The 21045-nt window shown below is 37.7% G+C and overlaps 1 long non-coding RNA gene across 1 annotated transcript in view; it reads left to right on the top strand.

Moving 5' to 3' along the window:
* Nucleotides 1–12608, top strand: part of LOC136165228 (uncharacterized) — a 67293-nt gene extending 54685 nt beyond the window's left edge. The window contains exon 4 of the long non-coding RNA XR_010662476.1: nucleotides 12574–12608. This is a non-coding gene — a long non-coding RNA (uncharacterized lncRNA). The remainder of the gene's footprint in view (nucleotides 1–12573) is intronic.
* The last annotated feature ends 8437 nt before the right edge of the window (nucleotides 12609–21045 follow it).

The raw sequence follows: 21045 nt of genomic DNA, 5'->3' as shown, positions 1-21045 counted from the left end.
GTCAGAAGAAATTCTGTTGACCTAGGTGCCAAAGACTTCTTATTTTTGTTTCATATATCTTCAGTTTTAGAATTAGATACCCCAAAGTTGCTAAACTTGATCTATCACACCATCAGATGTCAGTATTTAGCAAATGCTGTTGCCACTAATGGTTTTAACACTTGAGTTGTTCCACAGAGTCTACTTTTAAATCTTGTGAATTAAAGTTTCCATTTAATATCACCAACAAAGACTCAAGAAATATAGACATAATTTTCTCATAAAAGGGACATAAAAATATCCCTTACCCATACACATTTTTGGTGTTGGCTAGTGTTAAGAGGAAAAAAATTTAAAGATCACTCTTAAGATTTGGCTGAAAAAAATGTGACGGGACTTTGATGCATGAGAGTTGAAATGTATTCTATTTATTCCTCATTGCATATCTTTTAAAATGAGTTATCTTCTTGAATTTATTTATATTGCTTTGAGTTTTGTCTGAGCTCAAGAATAGGGAAATGGAATATGTGCTTATGTAAAACATTCTCTCAGCAGAGAAATGCATAATATAAACTACAAGGAATAAGTTCACCCCACAATCCCACCTCCCAAGATAACCAAATTTAGCGGTTCAATTTGTATCCTTTCAGGTTTACTTCTACATGTGTATGTCCTTAGTTTTTAAAACAAAATGAGCTCTAATGTTACCATTTTAGCCTCTGTTTATTTTGTCAGTAAATTATGAACCTATTTCCATATACGATTTTTACCACATTCATTTTATTGTATGACTGAGCTAATATTTTTCCATCATTCAAGAAATTATTCACACTTCTAGTTTTTACTATTACAAGTAATGCTGCTATTCACCCTTCTATACAATAGGATAACATCACCTATCTCATAAACTTGTCCAAATGAGTAAATAAATACACTATTAAATTTAAAGTGTCAAAAAAGTACGTGACACCTAAGACTTTCAAAAAGTAATTTATTTTTCTATTTGTTCTTCGTTACTAGTGAATATGTTTGTGTGACAGACTCCTAGAAATGAAATTATTCAGCTGATAAATATTATGAATTTGCCCTTGAAAAAGGTTCTGCGAAGTCATATTCCTTTTCTTCGGTGAATAAAGAATTCTTGTTTCCCAACACTATTCAAATTTTTCAATAGTAGCATAGCATACATATAGAAAGACAAGGTACTCGATGAGTATTGACTCAACAAAGTGAATTTATATATGCAAGCAGGGTCCAGCTCAATTCAGAGTACATTTCCATCCGAGAAGCTTCCCTTGAGTTGCAACCCATCCCTTTGCCATTCCCCGCCCAGAGTTAAGCACTCTCCTCCCTCTGTCACTCTGGATTGGTTCTGCACTGTTACATATACCTTCTTTCACTCACTGTTGTCTGTTTATTAGATGGTTGCTGTTTAGTCGCTGAGTTTTGTCCAGCTCTTTTGCGACCCTATGGACTCTAGCCCGCCAAGCTCCTCTGTTCATGGAACTTTCCAGGCAAGAATACTGGAGTGGCTTGCTATTTCCTTCTCTAATCAGATGATTGGAACCATTCATATTGTTGCCAATATCAATGGTTCAATCATCTCCATGGTACCATATTTTAGACTATTTTGTAAATTTTTCATTGTATGGTTGGTAGACATTTTATGTGTTTGACTGTTTTATGTTTGTTACAGATAACACTATTTGGATTCTTCTACATTCCTTTTGGTGTATGTGTGCATGTATATATGTATATGTATGTATGTTTACACACACACACATAACATATACATGATATATTACACACACATAAGCACACACGCATACATGTTTCTGTTGCAAACTTACCTCGGGGTAGAATTGCTAGTTGCCAAGGAAAGTTTGCATTTGGCTTTAAAAGTTTTTGAAGTTGCGCCAGTTTATCGCAGTAGTGGCAATGTATGCTAGTACCAGTTGTACGTCCTGGCCTATCCTTGATATTATTAGCTTTAAAAATTTTGTCATTCTGATGGGTGTTTAGTGGTATATCATTGTGATTTTAACAGTATTTTCCTGATAATTAATGAAATTTAACACCTGTTTGTATGGTTATCAGTCATTTGGATATTCTGTTTTATGAATAAATCTTTTTTCAAATCTTTTGACCATTTTTAAAATTGACTTGTCTTTTTCTCACTTATTTTAGTGGGAGTTTTTCTTTTTCTGGATGTGTCTCTTGAGATATATATATATATATATATATATATATATATATATATATATATTTTACATATATCCTCTTAATATATATAATTAGTTTTTGAATGTTGAGTTTTAAGTCAGCTTTTTCACTCTCCTCTTTCACCTTCATCAAGAGGCTCTTTAGTTCCTTTTCACTTTCTGCCATAAGGGTGGTGTTATTTGCATATCTGAGGTTATTGATATTTCTTCTGGCAATCTTGATTCCAACCTACGCTTCATCCAGCCTGGCATTTTGCATGATGTACTCTGCATATCAGTTAAATAAGCAGGGTGACAATATGCAGCCTTGACGTACTCCTTTCCCGATTTGGAACCAGTCTGTTCCATGTCTGGTTCTAACTGTTGGTTCTTGACCTGCATATAGCTTTCTCAGTAGGCAGATAAGGTGGTCTGGTATTCCCATCTCTTTAAGAATTTTTCAGTTTGTTGTGATCCACACAGTCAAAGGCTTTAGCATAGTCAATGAAGCAGAAGTAGTTGTTTTTCTGGAATTCTCTTGCTTTTTCTATGATCCAACGGGTGTTGGCAATTTGATCTCTGGCAAATAGATGGGGAAACAATGGAAACAGTGACAGACTTTATTTTCTTGGGCTCCAAAATCACTGCAGATGGTGACTGCAGCCATGAAATTAAAAGATGCTTACTCCTTGGAAGAAAAGCTATGACAAACCTAGACAGCATATTAAAAAGTAGAGATATTACATTGTTGACAAAGGTCCGTCTAGTTAAAGCTATGTTTTTTTCCAGTAGTCATATACGGATGTGAGAGTTGGACTATAAAGAAGCTAAGTGCTGAAAAACTGATGCTTTTGAAGTGTGCTGTTGGAGAAGATTCTTGAGAGTCCCTTGGACTGCAAGGAGATCAAACCAGTTCATCATAAAAGGAAATCAGTCCTAAATATTCATTGGAAGGACTGATGCTGAAGCTGAAACTCCAATACTTGGACAACAGAGGATGAGATGATTGGATGGCATCACTGACTCGATGGACATGAGTTTGAGCAAGCTCTGGGATTTGGTGATGGACAGGGAAGACTGGCGTACTGCAGTCCATGGGGTCGCAGAGAGTCGGACATGACTGAGTGACTGAACTGAACTGAATGTATATGATTAGAGATATTTTTCTCTTAATCCTGTTTTTAAATAAATGAGTTGTTTATTTTAATGAGCTTTGCCCATTCAGCCTTGTCCTTTACTGGGGTGACTTTTGTTTCTTGTTTAAGACATCTCGGCCTCCCCAAGGCCATGAAGGCATTCTCTGTTTTTACTAGAAGTGTTGTCATTTCACTTTTTTTCCGGTTAGATTTATAATCCATTATAAGTTGATTTTGCGTGGTGTAAGAAAGTAGCCCATCCTCTTATTTCCCTCCTGTACATGTGCTCAGTCGTTCAGTCATGTCTGACTCTTTGCAGTCCCATGGGCAGGATTGTATGTAGCCCCCGAGCTACTCTGTCCATGGGCTTTTCCCCGCAGAATTACTGGAATGGATTGCCATTTTCTTTTCCTTCTCCAGGCTCTTCTGTCCAAGGGATCTTTGTGACTCAGGGATCAAATTCGTGTCTTCTGTGTCTCCTGCTTTTACAGGCAGATTCTTTACCAGTGAGCCACCTGGGAATTTGTTTCCCCATATAGAAGTCAATTTTCTGCACTATTTATTGAAAAGTGCTACAGTGGCATCTTTGTTGTAAATCAGATGACCATGTATATCTGTTTTTCTGGACTATTCTGTTTTACTTGTTGATTTATCTTTTTGTCAAAACTACATGCTTGAGACAAGTCCTCCTGTCCACTAGTGCAGCCCCTCTACATTTTTATTCTACAGGATTGTGTTTGCTACCCCTGGCCCTTTGGTTTTTCATATGCAATTTAAAATACGTTTAGCACTTTCCACAACAAATCATTTTTGGATTTTGATTGAGATTACACAAATCTTTATTCCAGCTTAAGGAGAATTTTCAGTTTTACAGGACTGAGTCCTCTAATTCATAAGATGGTACAACCCTCTATTTATTTAGGTCTCTCAGTACTAGAGCTAGTAGACGTCTTGGATACATTTTATCATATTTATTCTTAGATATTCAATGTTATTTATATTTTATATATTTATTTGTTAAAATTTCAGCTTTACTGACATCTATATACAAATAAAACTGTAAGATACTTAAAGCGTACATTGTGGTGACTTGAATATGTATGTGTTGTGAATGGATTCCCACTTTGAGTTAATCGATATATGTCACCTCACATAAATTTGCTTTTTTTTTCTTTATGAGAACTTTTAAGTTCTACTCTGTTAGCAAATATATGTGTTCTGCTAGTATATAACAATTAATTGTTCTTTTCTATGGTCAGTAAACATGGTGTGATATCATCCCTTTGAAAATTTGAGACTTACTTTATGACTGAGAATATGGTAAGTTTGGGGGAATGTTCCATTTGCAGTTGTCGAGAATACATATCTTGTATGGAATGTTCTATTGACATTCCAAATTGCTGATCCTGTGATTACAATCTGTACCTCTATTGATTATTTTATCAAATATTAAGTCAGCTATTGAAAAAGGTGTTTAAAATCTGCATTTATTGTTGTAGATTTGTCTATTTCCTCTCTTCTGTTTGAAGTTTTTGCTTTATACATATTGAGCCTATGTAACCAGGTGCATTGTATGTATTTTGATTGTTCATTTGCCTTGGATTATCATTAAAAACTATAGCTTTCATTTAAATAACTCTACTCCTTTTAACATCTTTATCTTGTTAATACTTATATGGATACACCAGCTTTCATTGCTTAACTTTTTCATGGTAATATCTTTTTCATTGTTTTACTTTATCCTTTTTGTGTCCTTTATTTAAGACATGTCTTTTAAACAGTATAAACCTGAACTTTAAAATCCATTTGACACTATCATGGATTAGAATATTTAATTTCTTAATATTAAATTAAGAAATATTATTAAGTGTGCATGCATGCTCAGTCATCTCCAACTCTTTACGACGCCATGGACTGTAGCCCACCAGGCTCCTCTTGTCCTCGGGGTTGTCTAGGGAAGAATGGACCCTGGAGTAGTTTGCCATTTCCTACTCTGGGGGATCATCCTGACCCAGGGATGGAACTCACATCTCCTTTGTCTCCTGCATTGGCAAGCAGATTGTTTACCTCTTGAGCCACCTGGGAAGCCCTTAATTTATTCACTTTAAATAAAATTATCGATATATTTGGATTTAAATCTACTATAATTCCATTTTTTTGTATTCTTTGCTTTTTTCTCTTTTATCACTTTTAAAGATTAAATATATCTCCTTTTTCTTTTTCTCTTTAGCATGCTATTTATGCCTCCTTTTATCATTCTTTTTGAAGTCGCCCTAGAACTTACAACATTCATTCTTAACTTAGTAGAGCTACAGCATTACCACACTGTGGCAATGTAATGAACTTAAAACAGTTTAATTCTACTTATCATCATTCTGGTCTTCTGCTTTTTCTTTTTTTCAGGAGTCTTAGATCCTCAATTTCTGTTTTCCTTTGATAGTTCTGAATACCAGTGCTTTGTCTCATTAACACTATTAAAATAGGAAAAGGTTTTTTTTTTTTTTTTTTTTTTTTTAACCACAATCACAACTTTCTGCTTGACCTCAGATCTCTGCACCAAGTTTTGACTTATTTGGTTGCTTTGTGACATCTTCGAGCTGTTTTCAGATGCATTTTATCAATCTTATTTAGATGTTCTTGATACAAGTACTGGTCTGATGGCAATTACTCCATCATGATCAGAAGTTAGACATCTCTGTATACTTTTATCAAGTGTAGTTGTTATATACTTTTTTTATGATTTGCTAATTTCAAATGTTTAAAAAAATTAGCATACTTTTTCCATCAGTGATATGGTGGCCACCATCTTGGTTCAGTTCAGTTCAGTTGCTCAGCCGTGTCTGACTCTTTGTGACCCCATGAACAGCACCACGCCAGGCCTCCCTGTCCATCAGCAACTCCCAGAGTTTACTCAAACTGATGTCCATTGAATTGGTGATGCCATCCAACCATCTCATCCTCTGTCGTCCCCTTCTCCTCCTGCCCTCAATATTTCACAGCATCAGGGTCTTTCCCAATGAGTCAGCTCTTCGCATCAGGTGGCCAAAGTATTGGAGTTTCAGCTTCAGCATCAATCCTTCCAATGAACACCCAGTACTGATCTCCTTTAGGATGGACTGGTTGGATCTCCTTGCAGTCCAAGGGACTCTCAAGAGTCTTCTCCAACACCACAGTTCAAAAGCATCTATTTGGCGCTCAGATTTCTTTATAATCCAACTCTCACATCCATACATGACTACTGGAAAAACCATAGCTTTGACTAGACAGACCTTTGTTGGCAAAGTAATGTCTCTCTGCTTTTTAATATGCTGTCTAGGTTGGTCACAACTTTTCTTCCAAGGAGTAAGCGTCTTTTAATTTCATGGCTGCAGTCACCATCTGCAGTGATTTGGGAGCCCCAAAAAACAAAAGTCTGCCACTGTTTCCACTGTTTCCCCATCTATTTGCCATGAAGTGATGGGACCAGATGCCATGATCTTAGTTTTCTGAATGTTGAGTTTTAAGCCAACTTTTTCACTCTCCTCTTTCACTTTCATCAAGAGGCTCTTTAGTTCTTCTTCACTTTCTGCCATAAGGGTGGTGTCATCTGCATATCTGAGGTTTTTGGTATTTCTCCCAGCAATCTTGATTCCAGCTTGTGCTTCTTCCAGCCCAGCATTTCTCATGATGTACTCTGCATATAAGTTAAATAAGCAGGGTGATAATATACAGCCTTGACATACTCCTTTTCCTATTTGGAACCAGTTGGTTGTTCCATGTCTAGTTCTAACTGCTGCTTCTTAACCTGCACACAGATTTCTCAAGAGGCAGGTCAGGTGATATGATATTCCCATCTCTTTCAGAATTTTCCACAGTTTATTGTGATTCACACAGTCAGAGGCTTTCGCGTAGTCAATAAAGCAGAAGTAGATGTTTTTCTGGAACTCTTGCTTTTTCAATGATTCAATGGATGTTGGCAATTTGATCTCTGGTTCCTCTGCCTTTTCTAAAACCAACTTGAACATCTGATAATTCATGGTTCATGTACTGTTGAAGCCCGGTGTGGAGAATTTTGAGCATTATTTTGCTAGTGTGTAAGATGAGTGCAATTGTGCAGTTGTTTGAAGATTCTTTGACATTCCCTTTCTTTGGGATTGAAATGAAAACTGACTTTTTCCAGTCCTGTGGCCACTGCTGAGTTTTCCAAATTTGGCCTATTGAGTTCAACACTTTCACAGCATCATCTTTTAGGATTTGACATAGCTCAACTGGAATTCCATCACTTGCAGTAGCTTTGTTCATGGTGATGCTTCCTAAGGCCCACTTGACTTTGCACTCCAGGATGTCTGGCTCTCTTGGTTCACTGTGACTCTATCCTTGAAGTCATATTTAATTGGTTCATTGTGGGTACCTATTTAGAGTTATTGTCAATGAGTCCGTTCTTTGAGATTTGGGGCTTGGAACCAGAGAGAATGTGAAGCTCTGAGTGTAAAACTTAGGGGCTACTTGACATATGTTCTTTTTCTACCCTGTGAGAAAATGTAGTAAAGAAAAATAAAATCAGTATGCAGAGAAATTCAATGAAAAGGCATGGAAAGAAAGACTGGGCTATGATGGACTTCTTGATTTTAGTTATTCAGTAATCCCCAATACATCTGCTTTTCCTTTGGATTTTTTATTATGGTAAAATAGGTATCTATGCTGTATATGTGTCAGAATTTATTTCCTTTTTAAGGCTAAGTAATATTTGATTGTATGAACATTCCACATTTTTGTGTATCCATTTATTTGTTGATGGACACTTGGGTTGCTTCCCCCTTTTGGTTATTGTGAGTAATGCTGTTAGGATTATGCATGTATGTGGATTGTTTTTTTTACATTTTTGGATTTTTTTTTTTTTGATGCATTTTCTGTTTTGCTTTAAAAAATTAGAGTAAGAATGCTGCTTGTAACCAGTAAGATCTCAATTAATATGCATGAATCTGTTTTCAGACTCCCTGTAAAATTCCTTTGATCTACCAGACTTTTTCTGGATCAGTACCACATTATCTTAATTATTTTAACTTTTAGTACATATGTGTGGTCTGGTAAAGGAGTTTTCCCTCTTTACTCTTTTAGAAAAATGTTTTGATTGCATGTTCAGCACGTTTTTTTCAGATGATCAATTGTCAGCTTTTAAAAAGAAAACGAATGGAATTTTGTTTAGTATTGCATTGAATTTTTAGTTAAATTTGGGAGAATTAACATTAATTCTTTTAAAAGTTACATATGTAATATATTCTTTTGTAAAAGAGGCAGATAATGTTAATATTGGCTCCCTTTTCCAAATGTTCCAACCCTTTTCCAGCTTGATGTTGTCTTGGAAGGACTCCGTTTTTTCCTCTCCTTACAGAATACTTTACATATGACCGAAACATGTGTGATGTTTACCTCACACAAAGCAATTCTGTGATATCAACTGAGTGTCCTACAATTCAGTTAAATTCTGACACTAGGCTTAGTGTAGATCCCATGGGTTAAGGGATGAGTCCTGCAAAACTGCCTCCCCCTAATTTTGCTTCTGACTTACCAATTATAAATTGGGATTCCTAGGACCCCTTCCTTCATTTCAGTGACTTGCTAGAATGACTCACAGAACTCAAGGAAACATTTATTCATGTTTACTGGTTTATTAGAAAGGATATAGTAAAGGGTGGGCTTCCATGATGACTCATATGGTAAAGAATCTGCTTGCAATGCAGGAGACCTGGGTTTGATCCCTGAGTTGGAAAGATCCCCTGGAGAAGCGAATGTCTACGCTTTCTAGTACTCTTACCTGGAGAATTCAATGGACAGAGGAGCCTGGTGGGCTACAGTCCATGGGGTTGCAAAGAGTTGGATACGACTGAGTAACACTTTCACTTTCAAAGGATGCAGGTGAATGGCCAGATTAAGAGGTACAGAGGGTAGGGTCCAGAAGAATACCAAGCATACTTGCATCTGTCCCTGTGAAGTTAGAGTGTCCTACCTTCCTAGCGTGTGGATGTGTTCACCATCCTGGAAGTTCTCTAAACCCTGTGCTTTTGGGATTTTTATGGAGACCTCATCATCTAGGCATGTTGATCATTGATTCAAACTTAGTACTCTTCTCTTCTGGAAGATGGTGGTGGGGGGAGGGTGTTGGTGAAGGCTTAAAGTACCAAGCTTATAATCATGATTTGGTCTTTCTGGTGTCCAGCCCCCATCCTCAAGCTATTACAGAGCCCACAAGAGTTACCCCCTGAGAACAAAACAGACTCCTGTCACCCAGGACATTCCAAGGGATTTGGGAGCTCTGTATCAGGAACCAGAGGCAGAGAACAGTGTATATATTTTCTCTTGTTTCACAGATGTATGGTGTGGGCAGCCATGGTGTTAGTCACTCAGTCGTGTCTGACTCTTTGTGACTCCATGAACTGTAGCCCACCAGGCTCCCACCAGTTCTCCAGATCACGAATACTGGGGTGGGTTGCCATTCCTTGCTCTAGGCAATCTTCCTGACCTGGGGACTGAACCTGGGTCTGCTGCATTGCAGGCGGATTGTTTCCCATCTGAGCCACCAGGGAAGTGTAGACTTCTTTATACTACTCACCTAATTTTTTTTAATATCCTTTTTTTAAAAAGCTTGGATGATACACAGCATATGTTTTCCCTCAGCATCTCAATTTTGAGATCTATCCATGTCTATATAGAAATAGCTTCTTTATTCTTTTTATTTGCCACTGGGAGTTCCACTATAGGTGTACTTTATTATCTGATGGTTAGCCTGTTGACTGACCTTTAGGAAATTGCCACTTTTCAATATTATAACAAAATTGTCATGAAACTTTAAGACATACTTTTTATTCACATTTTTCTAAAAAAGAAGCTACCAAAAAGTAGATTGATAGGTTTAAAGATGTGCACATTTGAATTTTCAAACTATTACCTCAATCTTATTGGGAATGCATTGTGTTTATAGATTAATTTGGAGGCAATTTACATTTTTTATAATAATGAGACTTTTTATCCTGGAACAATGTAATTCTATTTATTCAGGTCTTTTTGTGTGTAATTCATTAATATTTTATAGTTCTTTTTTATGTAAGTTTTGCTCCATTTATGCTAAACCTATTTCTAGGCATTTAAATTGTTTTTGTTAGTGTGAATGGAAATTTTCCAGCTATTCCAGTAGCGAGTTATTTCTAGTATAAAAAGAAAAACTGTTAACTGTTAAAAATATTTATCTTCTGCTGAGTGAAATAAGGCAGAAAAAGACAAATATTGTATGATATCACTTGTATGTGGAATCTAAAAAATGCAAAAGCTAGTTCAATAACAAAAGAAAAATGGGTCACAGATACAGAGAGCAAGCTAATAGTTACCAGTTGTGGTTGGGAAGGACAGTATAGGGATGGGAAAGTGGGACGTACAAACTGTTGGGCGTAAGATAGGCTCAAGGATGTGTTGTACAATGTGGGGAATATAGCCAGTATTTTATAATAACTAAATGGAAAGTTGGAGAGGGAAATGGCAACCCACTCCAGTATTCTTGCCTGGAGAATCCCATGGGCAGAGAAGCTGGCAGTCTACAGTCCATGGGGTCACAAAGAGTTGGACACAGCTGAAGTGACTTAGCAAATGGAAAGTAACCTTTAAAAATTGTATTAAAAAATAAAGACTATTAAAAAATTTGTCTTAAGCATGAGGAACTTACTGAAATGAATTTTTATTTGATTCTCATAAATTTTCTTGGTGTATAATCATAATGTCTGCAAAAGTGCCTTGTCTCTTTCCAATGCGTATACTTTTATTGCCGTCTTTTTGCATTCACCAGAATCTCCTGAATAAGATTGAACAACCATGTTGATAACATATGTTTATGTCTTTTCCTGTCTTTAATGGAAATGCCTTTAATATTTCAAACTTAGCATGGTGTTTTTTGTTAGTAGCTGATAAAGAAATTTTATACTTTGTGTATGTACAAATTGTTTATGTCTTAACACAGCCATGGTAGATGTGAGCATATCAAAGTCTAGAATAAAGAATTGAACATGATGTTTTGGAAAGACCTCAGCTCTTAGAATAACGAGATTGGAATTCTGGCTCCATCATTTACTGACAGTATGCTAATGAGAATGATACTTTACCCTATGAATCTGTTTCTACTTCTAAAATAGGAAGATAACAATGTATACAAGCATAGCTTTGTTATGAGCAAGAAAAGAGATGATAGGTATATATGTAAACAAGCTCCCAAAATGCTTGATGTAGGTTGGACTCAATAAATCTAGGTTTTTATCTGGATCCTAGAGGAGGACTGGGAGAAGGCAATGGCAACCCACTCCAGAACTCTTGCCTGGGAAATACCATGGACAGAGGAACCTGGTGGGCTACAGTCCAAGGGGTCACTAAGAGTTGGACACGACTGAGCAACTTCACTTTCACTTTTCACTTTAATGCATTGGAGAAGGAAATGGCAACCCACTCCAGTATTCTTGCCTAGAGAATCCCAGGGACAGGAGCCTGGTGGGTTGCCATCTATGGGGTCACACAGAGTCGGACACGACTGATGTGACCTAGCAGCAGCAGAGGAGGACTTGGGCAATGGAGAAAGCCAAGTAAAAAGCAGGGCACCATTTAGTGTATTTCTTCTACCTTCTCGCCCTTTGTTGAGAGAACATAACTTATTAACATAATGTATTGCACATTTGGGTCTTCTCAGGTGGCATTAGTTGTAAAGAACCTGCCTGCCAATGCAGGAAATGTAAGATGTTTAATTTTACTAAACTAGAATCTCTAAGCGGAGAAGGCAGTGGCAACCCACTCCAGTACTCTTGCCTGGAAAATCCCAGGGATGGGGGAGCCTGGTGGGCTGTAGTCCATGGGGTCGCACAGAGTCGGACACGACTGAGCAACTTCACTTTCACTTTTCACTTTCATGCATTGGAGAAGGAAATGGCAACCCACTCCAGTATTCTTGCCTGGAGAATCCCAGGGACGGGGGAGCCTGGTGGGCTGCCGTCTATGGGGTCACACAGAGTCGGACACGACTGAAATGACTTAGCAGCAGCAGCAGAATCTCTAAGACTGGCTCCACATTATAGGTATTAGTAAATCAATTATACAGCGATTAAGTGAGTCTAGGAAGCGCAAATTATTTTAAATTTACAAATACATCAAAAAGAAAAAAAAATCCTGTTAGAGTTTTATAAAGTTGATAAACTCTGTATATCCATAAATGGAAAAATATATCATTACACTAACCCTTTTTATTTTAGGTCCAAATGGCTTCACCCAGGTTTGAGAAGTCATTCAAGAATGTTTGAATTCAAGGTAAGGGTCACTTTATTATGAAGGCTAATTAGTGTTATTAAGGACAAGTTACTGCTAAATTAATAAACAGAATTAAGAAAGAAGCCAATGAGCTTATTATGAAGTACTTCATAGATTTTCAAATTTTGTTAACTAAGAAGGACAGATGCCAGTCCCCACATGGACCAAAGCTAAGTTCTTCTACTGAGCTCCAGTCACAGCTGATAATCAAAATTCTCTGAATGGCCACACACATAGTTTTTCAAATTTGGGCAGGTTCCATCCTGTCATTTGTAACTTGGGTGGCAAATATATACACTTATACCCTGTTATAAGGGGTTTTATTTTTCAGCATCAGATGGAGCTTTATTTTTTCTTCTTTCAGTTTTATAGAGATGTGATTAACATACAGCACTGTATTAAGTTTAAGGTGTACAACAAAATGATTTGACTTATATACCTCATGAAGTGATTTCTAAAGTAAATTTAGTGACCTTCAATGATATTGTCTTTTTGTGGCTTTCATAGAAATGCTCATTTCTTGCAAGTCTCAGTTTCCAAATATAAAAAAACAGGGAACACATGAAAAATGTTTTAATCCACCTAGATAGGTGGCAAGTCCCTTTGAAGCACGAACCATGCTTTCTGTGAGTTGTATTGCCATCAGAGTCAGCAGAGAATTCAGAGCACAATATGTGCTTCCATAGGTTTTTAGTGGAAGTTAATGAAAACAGTCTGAGTGGTTTAGACTTTGAATGGCAAACTTTATCATGTATAATTTTGAAGTTTGTTTTTCCGAAGAGATTTTTATGTTACTTGTTGATAAGTGTGTAAATTACTCATTTCTGTAATAGCAACAAATGCTAGTTGAGTGAGTGAGTGAAAAACAACTGTTTGATGGTTAAACTTTACTGAGTGAGCTACAACTGAACAGAAATAGGGTAAAAGTATAAAGTATAAACTTAAAAGTAAATAATTCCTTTTGTAAGAAGATAAATTAGCTAATAAACAGGGGAATTGAATATACATCTTGTTATAAAATTGTTATGTAGATGAGTAGCATCTATAATGGTTGACAGTCCAGCTTTAAAGCTTTAGTGGGCAGTGGTAATGCCTTCATGTATCTTCATGTTCAGAAAGCTTGATGATCTTCACTTTGAGTGGTGGGGCCATTCCCTTTTGCTCTCCAAGTGCACAATCCTAAATACTGAATTGGAACCTTTGAGATTAGTAACTGTGTCAGTGTCAAAAGCCTGAGACCAGTAATTGAAGTGAGTATTCTGAAAGCCAAATGTGTTTTAAAAGAGTGCAGTGGGTCCTTGAAGTATGGACGCTGAGAATATTTTAAGGTCAATGAGCAAAATCTCCAAGGGAGAAAAAAATGGCTTTATTTTCCCCATAACCTTTCAAAGGTGAATTTTGCTGTGTCTAAGAAATCAAAATGATTGTAGGTGGTGACTTACTGTTGCAGAGACATGTGTGTGTGTGTGTGTGTGTGTGTGTACACATCAGCAAGACTTTTCTCTTTCCAAGAGGAAAGCTATTTCTATATTCACTTAATGTGAGACTTCTCATTTCCTCAAAGCTCAGTCCAAATGGGAAGTTTCTCTTTTTCCATGCATCCCCAGACACAGGAGAAGGCTTAAGCAGAGTGACGCAGGCAGGGGCCGGCGGCCTGCTGCTTGCCTTTCACGGCCTGCTCCTGGGGCCTGGCCTGGTGTGCGGCTGCTGTTTATACCTGCTGAAGTGCTTTCTCTGTTTGCATTGGCGCGGCCACCTTACACGCTAGAGCCCCGAGCTGTTCATGAGGTCTGTCCCAGAGCTTTGAAACCTATGAGCTGGCGGCTGGGGCGAGAGCATGTCTCTCTCAATTTTTGGGTGAACTCCATGTCTTTTCCCAAAGCTTAGATCACTGTCCGCAATCCAGGCTTGCTAGACAGAATGTAACAGTGACTGCTGGAGACATCCTGAACTTTTAAGGGCAAAAGGCGGAGGGGGAAGAGAGAGAAGAAAAAGCTCAAGGTCAACTTGACAGCTTGAAAGTGAACATTTTTACATCTGGTAAACAAAGATTTTTACGGAACTGGAAAACTTTATCACCAAGGAAGGAAAAAAAATGTCACTTCGTGTTATGGCAAGAGGCTGTGTTGTTCCAGAGTTCCCAATTCCATCCCAAGTCATGTTTGAGACCAGACCAGATTAATCAGTGGTTGTGGCAGGGGTGTTAGTAGGAGTGATGTAATTTTTGTAGAAATTTACCTCTCTCCCTGGTTCTTTCATTGGTCCCTAATGACTTTTAGAAGATGTATCTTCTTCAAAAGTGGCAAAATTAGGAAAATTCTGACCCCTGTTTGTCCTTGCCCACCAATCTTGGTTCTTCCTTCCCTATGCCCTTGTTTGTCATATTAGGAATATCCCAACAGATTTTTTGGCTAAGATTTCTCCCCCTCTTCTCTTTCCATGGGAAGTCTTGGTTGGTGGGAGAAATTTTATTTTGGTTATATAAGCTTGTGAAGAGGAGGAAGTGGCAACCCACTCCAGTATTCTTGCCTGTAAAATCCCACAGACAGAGGAGCCTGGCAGACTACTGTCCATGGGGTTTCAAAGAGCCAGACACGACTGGGCACATATAATTCTAGCCTGAGTGTGGCTAGAATTGTATATTTTCCTTCTATTTGTGTGTGTGTGTGTGTGTGTGTGTGTGTGTGTGTGTGTGTGAATGAGCATGATATAGATGTATAAAGGACATCATATATGATAAACTAGTAAATTATTAAAGTGTTTTGCAGTAAAGTATAACAAATCCAATTTAAAAAGTCGACACTTGGAAGAATTAAAGTTTAAGGCTGAATATGATGACTTCCAAGGTTCATAGCGACTTTGTTTATAGGAAAACATAAAAGAGCCCTTGTTACACCCTCTTCCCCACCTCCGACCCCCTATGAAGTACAAGGTCTGTGCTTTTATAAATATGTGAAGAATTTCTTCTGTAATGTTTGTCTGTGAAGAACATAAAAATGCCTTTGAGTGGGGTAAATGCCGATCTTATTTCACTGAGCCAAGTAGGAGGAAAAAAGCCTACTCTTTCTTGGTTTCCACCTAGAGAGATGCTAGTGAGAAGTGAATAAGCTCTCCTAGACTCTTCGAGATAGTGTATTTATTCTTGGGTCCAGCTCAATGGTCTTCCGTTTTACAGTGACGGCCTCTTTCCACCCCCTTCTTCATATTTCATTCCCCAACCTGATTCATGCTTGTTTGCCTGATAAGGCTGAACGATATCTAAACTGAATGTTTGACCTTGCCTGGAAGTAATGCCTTGGGAGACTTACATTAATTTTAATGTTATATAGCTTTTCCAACATATGGGATGGCTTTGTTTGTCATTCAAGAGATTTATTGATGCAATGTGTATCCCCTGGTCCTTTCATGAAAAAATGTTAAAAAAAAAAAAAATGTTTATACCTGTGGGCATGACCAGATGGCAGTGAATGACTTGCATTCATGGGAACAGCATTCAGCAATTCATGGTTGCCAAGGTAAGCAGCAAAGGCATGCCCTCTGTACTCTATTGCCTTGTAAAGAAACAGTCTCTAAGGTAACAGGCTAGCACCCTTGAGGCCAGAGATCCCTAGTGTTTTAGACTTGGTGGGGAGGGGAAGGGAAGAGAAGACCCAGAGGGACAACATGAAATAATACTAATAAAAGAACCTTTTGTTAATGTCCTGGAAATTTAAAAAGGGGAAGGAGTTGAGAGCAGAGGTAGGGGCTCTGAATTTTCCACTTTGGGTCTCGGTAGAGATTTGATTCAGATTTGCCCTGTGCTTCATCAGCGTAATGCCCCTTTCATAGGTTAATTTGAGGGACAGAGACAGCTAATGGTCCAAGGCATGACCCAACGGACAAGCTCTAGGCCATCACCGACTGTGATTGTCAGGTGGTGAATAAGCAAGCACTCTGATTCTCTTGGAATCTGTGGCATTTTTAGGATCGATTTGTTTTCAGTACTGTAGCCCCTTAATGCTATCATTGCAATGATAAAATTGTCACCTGAATGACTTCTCAAGGAAGTATTGCTGGCTGGATTAACAGTCTTGATGGGGAGTTTTTCACTGGATTACCTTCAAAAGCAGAAAATTATCAGGTGACAGCTTCTAGCTCTTACAGCCAGCAGTAGTGTAGATTGTGAACTCCCTAGGTAATACTGGGATGTTATGTCCTTTATAGAATTTCGTCTATTTATAGAATAGAATTCTACTATTTATAGAATGGTAAATGGTTACTATTTCTTGTTGTTCAGATGCTCAGTCATGTATGATTCTTGGCGTACCATGGACTGTAGCATGCCAGGCATCCTTGTCCTTCACCATCTCCTAGAGCTTCCTCAAACTCATGTCCATTGACTTGGTGATGCCACCCAACCATCTCACCTTCTGTTGTCCCCTTCTTATCCTGCCTTTAATATTTCCCAACATCAGGGATTTTTTTCTAATGAATTGGCTCTTTGCAGCAGGTGGCCAAAGTATTGGAGCTTCAGTTTCAGCATCAGTCCTTCCAATGAATATTCAGGATTGATTTCCTTTAGGATTGACTGGTTTGATCCCCTTGAAACCCAAGGGACTTTCAAGAGTCTTCTCCAACACCGCAGTTCAAAAGCATCAATTCTTCGGTTCTCAGCCTTCTTTATGGTCCACCTCTCTGTGGAGGCCTGGACCTGGCCCGCCATAGCAAGATCTTAACCATAAGGCGCCCTGGAAACTGTCAGTCAATTCTAATGTCAAAATGCTATCCATTCCCCAAGAAATAGTATTAGGTAGAGGGAGGGAAAACTAAATAAAGCCTTCATAAGGCCTGTGAAAAGGGAAGTCTAGAGAGAAACCCTCATAAGAACCTGATTACTAAACCCCATATAAAAACAGAATAATTGGACTGAAAGTCACCTCATAAGATTCATTGAGTCTGACTTTAAGCAGGTGACTAAGTCATCCAGAAAAGAGAATTGTTCCTTTCTCAATATTTTCAGAGGGAAACATTATATGACACATAATCCCCTGAAAGTTAATTTCATATTTTGGCCCTGCAAAAGATATCTTGTGTGAAATTAAAATCCTAGCTTTCAAAGTCAAACATTTCTTACTATTCAGGAGCTATGCATAAAAAGAACAACCTATAAGTCTACTCAATACAAATTAGACATATTCCTAAAATTTTCTATCAATTGAATTTACAGAAATCACTAATTTGTTTATGGGTTCCAGTTCATAAGGGTGTTTGGAAATGTTCCACCTATGTAGAAACATTTTAAATAATAATAGTAACAGTATTTGATACATGCTTACCATGTGCCAGATATAGTTCTAAGTGCTCAATATATATTAATTCAGTTGTTCCTCTTTAGTAACCATATTAGGTAGGCACCATCTTTCACAGATTATCAGGACTGAGGCACAAGAAAATGAAATAACTTTTCTAACGTCATACTGATAGCAAATGGAAGAGTAAGCGTTAAAGCCATCCTGACTTGAGAGCATAATGTGCCCACGTGATAGTGATTCTGTCACTTGGTAAAGACTGTGTTTTTTAAAGTCCTCAACCTCACCTGAAAGGGCCTTTCAGATATATTAAGCTCTTGAAATGGAGCATTCCAATTTCAAAATCTATCACTATGTTTAAGACAGTGTGTGTGTATATGTGTTAATACTCTCAGATTTATTCTGCCCCATTCAGAGTTTTTTGTTGTTTGTTTTTTCTTTTACTTAGAACAAGGTATGACATAAAGGGCATGAAGAAACTTCTCCCATAACCTCCTCATCTCTGTTTTGTGGTTTTGTGTGTGTGTTTCTATATAAATCCTAAAGGCGAGACAATGTTGCATATTGATAACAGTTCAGGTTCATTTATTCATTCTGATCCTTTAGGATTAGGGTTATGAAAGTGGAATGGTTTTACATAACACTATTCCACTTATGATCTTCTGTAAAAGTGAAGAGACCTTTTCATTTTAATTATTATTATTATATTTCTAAAAGAGACTAGTGTCCATTGTGTCAATGCTAATAGCAATCAATTACTATAACTGAACTAGCATTTACTGACACTATTTCCAATTATTACTTGAAATAGGTATAAGTAGACATCTTCCAAGGCTTCCTAGGTGGTGCTGGTGGTGAAGAACCCACTTTTCAATGCAGGAGACATAAGAGAAACGAGTTTGTTCCCTGGGTCAAGAAGATCCCCTGGAGGAGGTCATGGCAACCCTCTCCAGTATTCTTGCCTGGAGAATCTCATGGACCAAAAAATAGGTTAATTTTTGCTGATTAGCAAAACTATTTTTGAAATGCCTGAAAAAATCCAGCTATTTCTTTAGTTTCCAGGAAAATCCTAGTGTATGTCTCTTTTATCCCATTGAGAGATTATCTGATTGGAAAATATTTCTCCCATTGCTAAGGTCATATCTCTTATGAGCCCAGTATTTCTATATGTGTAATAAGCACATTATGTTGAATATTGAGCATATTTCAAAAGTCCACAGCTTTGATAGTGCTTCATCCCAGAAGGATGAGCTCCAAATAAACATGTGTGACCTATTGCGCCCAAAATGAATTATGGAAGGCTATAGTAAAACTGATCATCCAGAGGAAATAAAAGACTTCTAAATGGAAAAAAAAAATGTGAACAACTAAATTCCCGAGGTCCAACTTCTGTTCGGTAAAGTAGGTCCTAATATCTTCGATTCAACATAAAACATCTGTCTAGTCTCTTGACAATTAAAAAAATTTATTGTTGAAAAGCCATTATGAAAACATATTAGGGAGTCTGTTATGCTCATCAATAACACCCTCAGAGGCTGTGTCTACAGGTTGATGGACAAGGGAATGAAACAAAAAGCTTACTTCCAAAGAGTTAAAATGCCTGCTTTATTTCGGCTTTCATCATAATTGCTGTCATTTAATTATATTATTGTGGTAGAAATATATAATTATGTAATTTACCAATTTTTTTTACCATTTTAAGTGTATAGTTTAGTGGCATTCTTTACATTATTGTGCAACCATCACCATTATCTATCTCTAGAACTTTTTAAACCGCCTATACTGAAACTCTGTATCCACTGAACTATATAACTCCTTGGGCTTCCCAGGTGGCGCTAGTGGTAAAGAATCTGCCCGCAAATGCAGAAGACATAAGAGATGTGGGTTCAATCCCTGAGTTGGTAAGATCCCCTAGAGAAGGGCATGGCAACCCATTTCAGTATTCTTGCCTGAAGAATCCCATAGACAAAGGAGCCTGGTGGGCTATAGTCCATAATGTAGCAGAGTCAGACACGACAGAAGCAACTTAACACTCATGCATGTAACCCATTCTCTCCTCTTCCCAGTCCTGGTAACCACTATTCTACTTTCTATCTCTTTGTATTTGACTATACTCATTTAAGTAGAATTGTACAACAGTTATCCTTTTATGTCTGGCTTATTTCAGTTGGTATAATATTTTCAAGGTTCATCCATGTTGTAACATGCATCAAAAGCCATAATCAAGTTCTCTAAACTCTGAAAAGCAAAGGATGTTGATAACAAGAAAGATCTTCTGGAAGCGGTGAACATTTGATTTGATAATGAAAATATTTTATTTATTTAATCAGGGACCCTAAAATTACATTTCAAGAGTGATGTCACACTCCCCTTCACATCAGTCAAAAAGAGCAAGGAAGGTCACAAACTCACATCTAACACTATGCAAAATGTGTACTGTGGTCTCTATACTTCCTTGTCTTCTAGATTTTTAATAATCATTGCCAGGATATACCCACTATCTTAGCAGTTTGCCCCCTCAATTTAAAAATGCTTTTAAAAATTGTGTTATTCTGATTTAATTTGAACCAATTGGTATTTACAAGTATTAACCATGAGCTCAGGGCAATGCTGTATTGAGATTGCTTTTAGAGGGAAAAATATACATAAGATATGGTCCTTGCACATGAAGAGATTGAAAATGTTCAGGAGAAATAGCATGCATAGTCATGAAACTGTTAATAATATAACATCATAGAAAAAAATTAAGAGGTAGTGTTGTGATATTGATGGTAAAATGCCTGTAAGCCAGGACCTTGAATCTAATTTGGACCCTGCTCATACATAGCTCAGAGAAGGCAATGGCACCCCACTCCAGTACTCTTGCCTGGAAAATCCCATGGACTGAGGAGCCTGGTGGGCTGCAGTCCATGGGGTCGCTAGGAGTTGGACACGTCTGAGTGACTTCACTTTAACTTTTCACTTTCATGCATTGGAGAAGGAAATGGCAGCCCACTCCAGTGTTCTTGCCTAGAGAATCCCAGGGACAGGGGAGTCTGGAGGGCTGCCGTCCATGGGGTCTCACAGAGTCGGACATGACTGAAGCGACTTAGCAGCAGCAGCAGCGTACATAGCTAGTTGTGAATCCTT

Source organism: Muntiacus reevesi, chromosome 3, assembly GCF_963930625.1.
Source record: "Muntiacus reevesi chromosome 3, mMunRee1.1, whole genome shotgun sequence".
In the NCBI taxonomy this organism is placed as follows: domain Eukaryota; kingdom Metazoa; phylum Chordata; class Mammalia; order Artiodactyla; family Cervidae; genus Muntiacus; species Muntiacus reevesi.
Note: the sequence above shows the minus strand (reverse complement) of the source record. Positions and strands in the feature narration are given on the sequence as shown.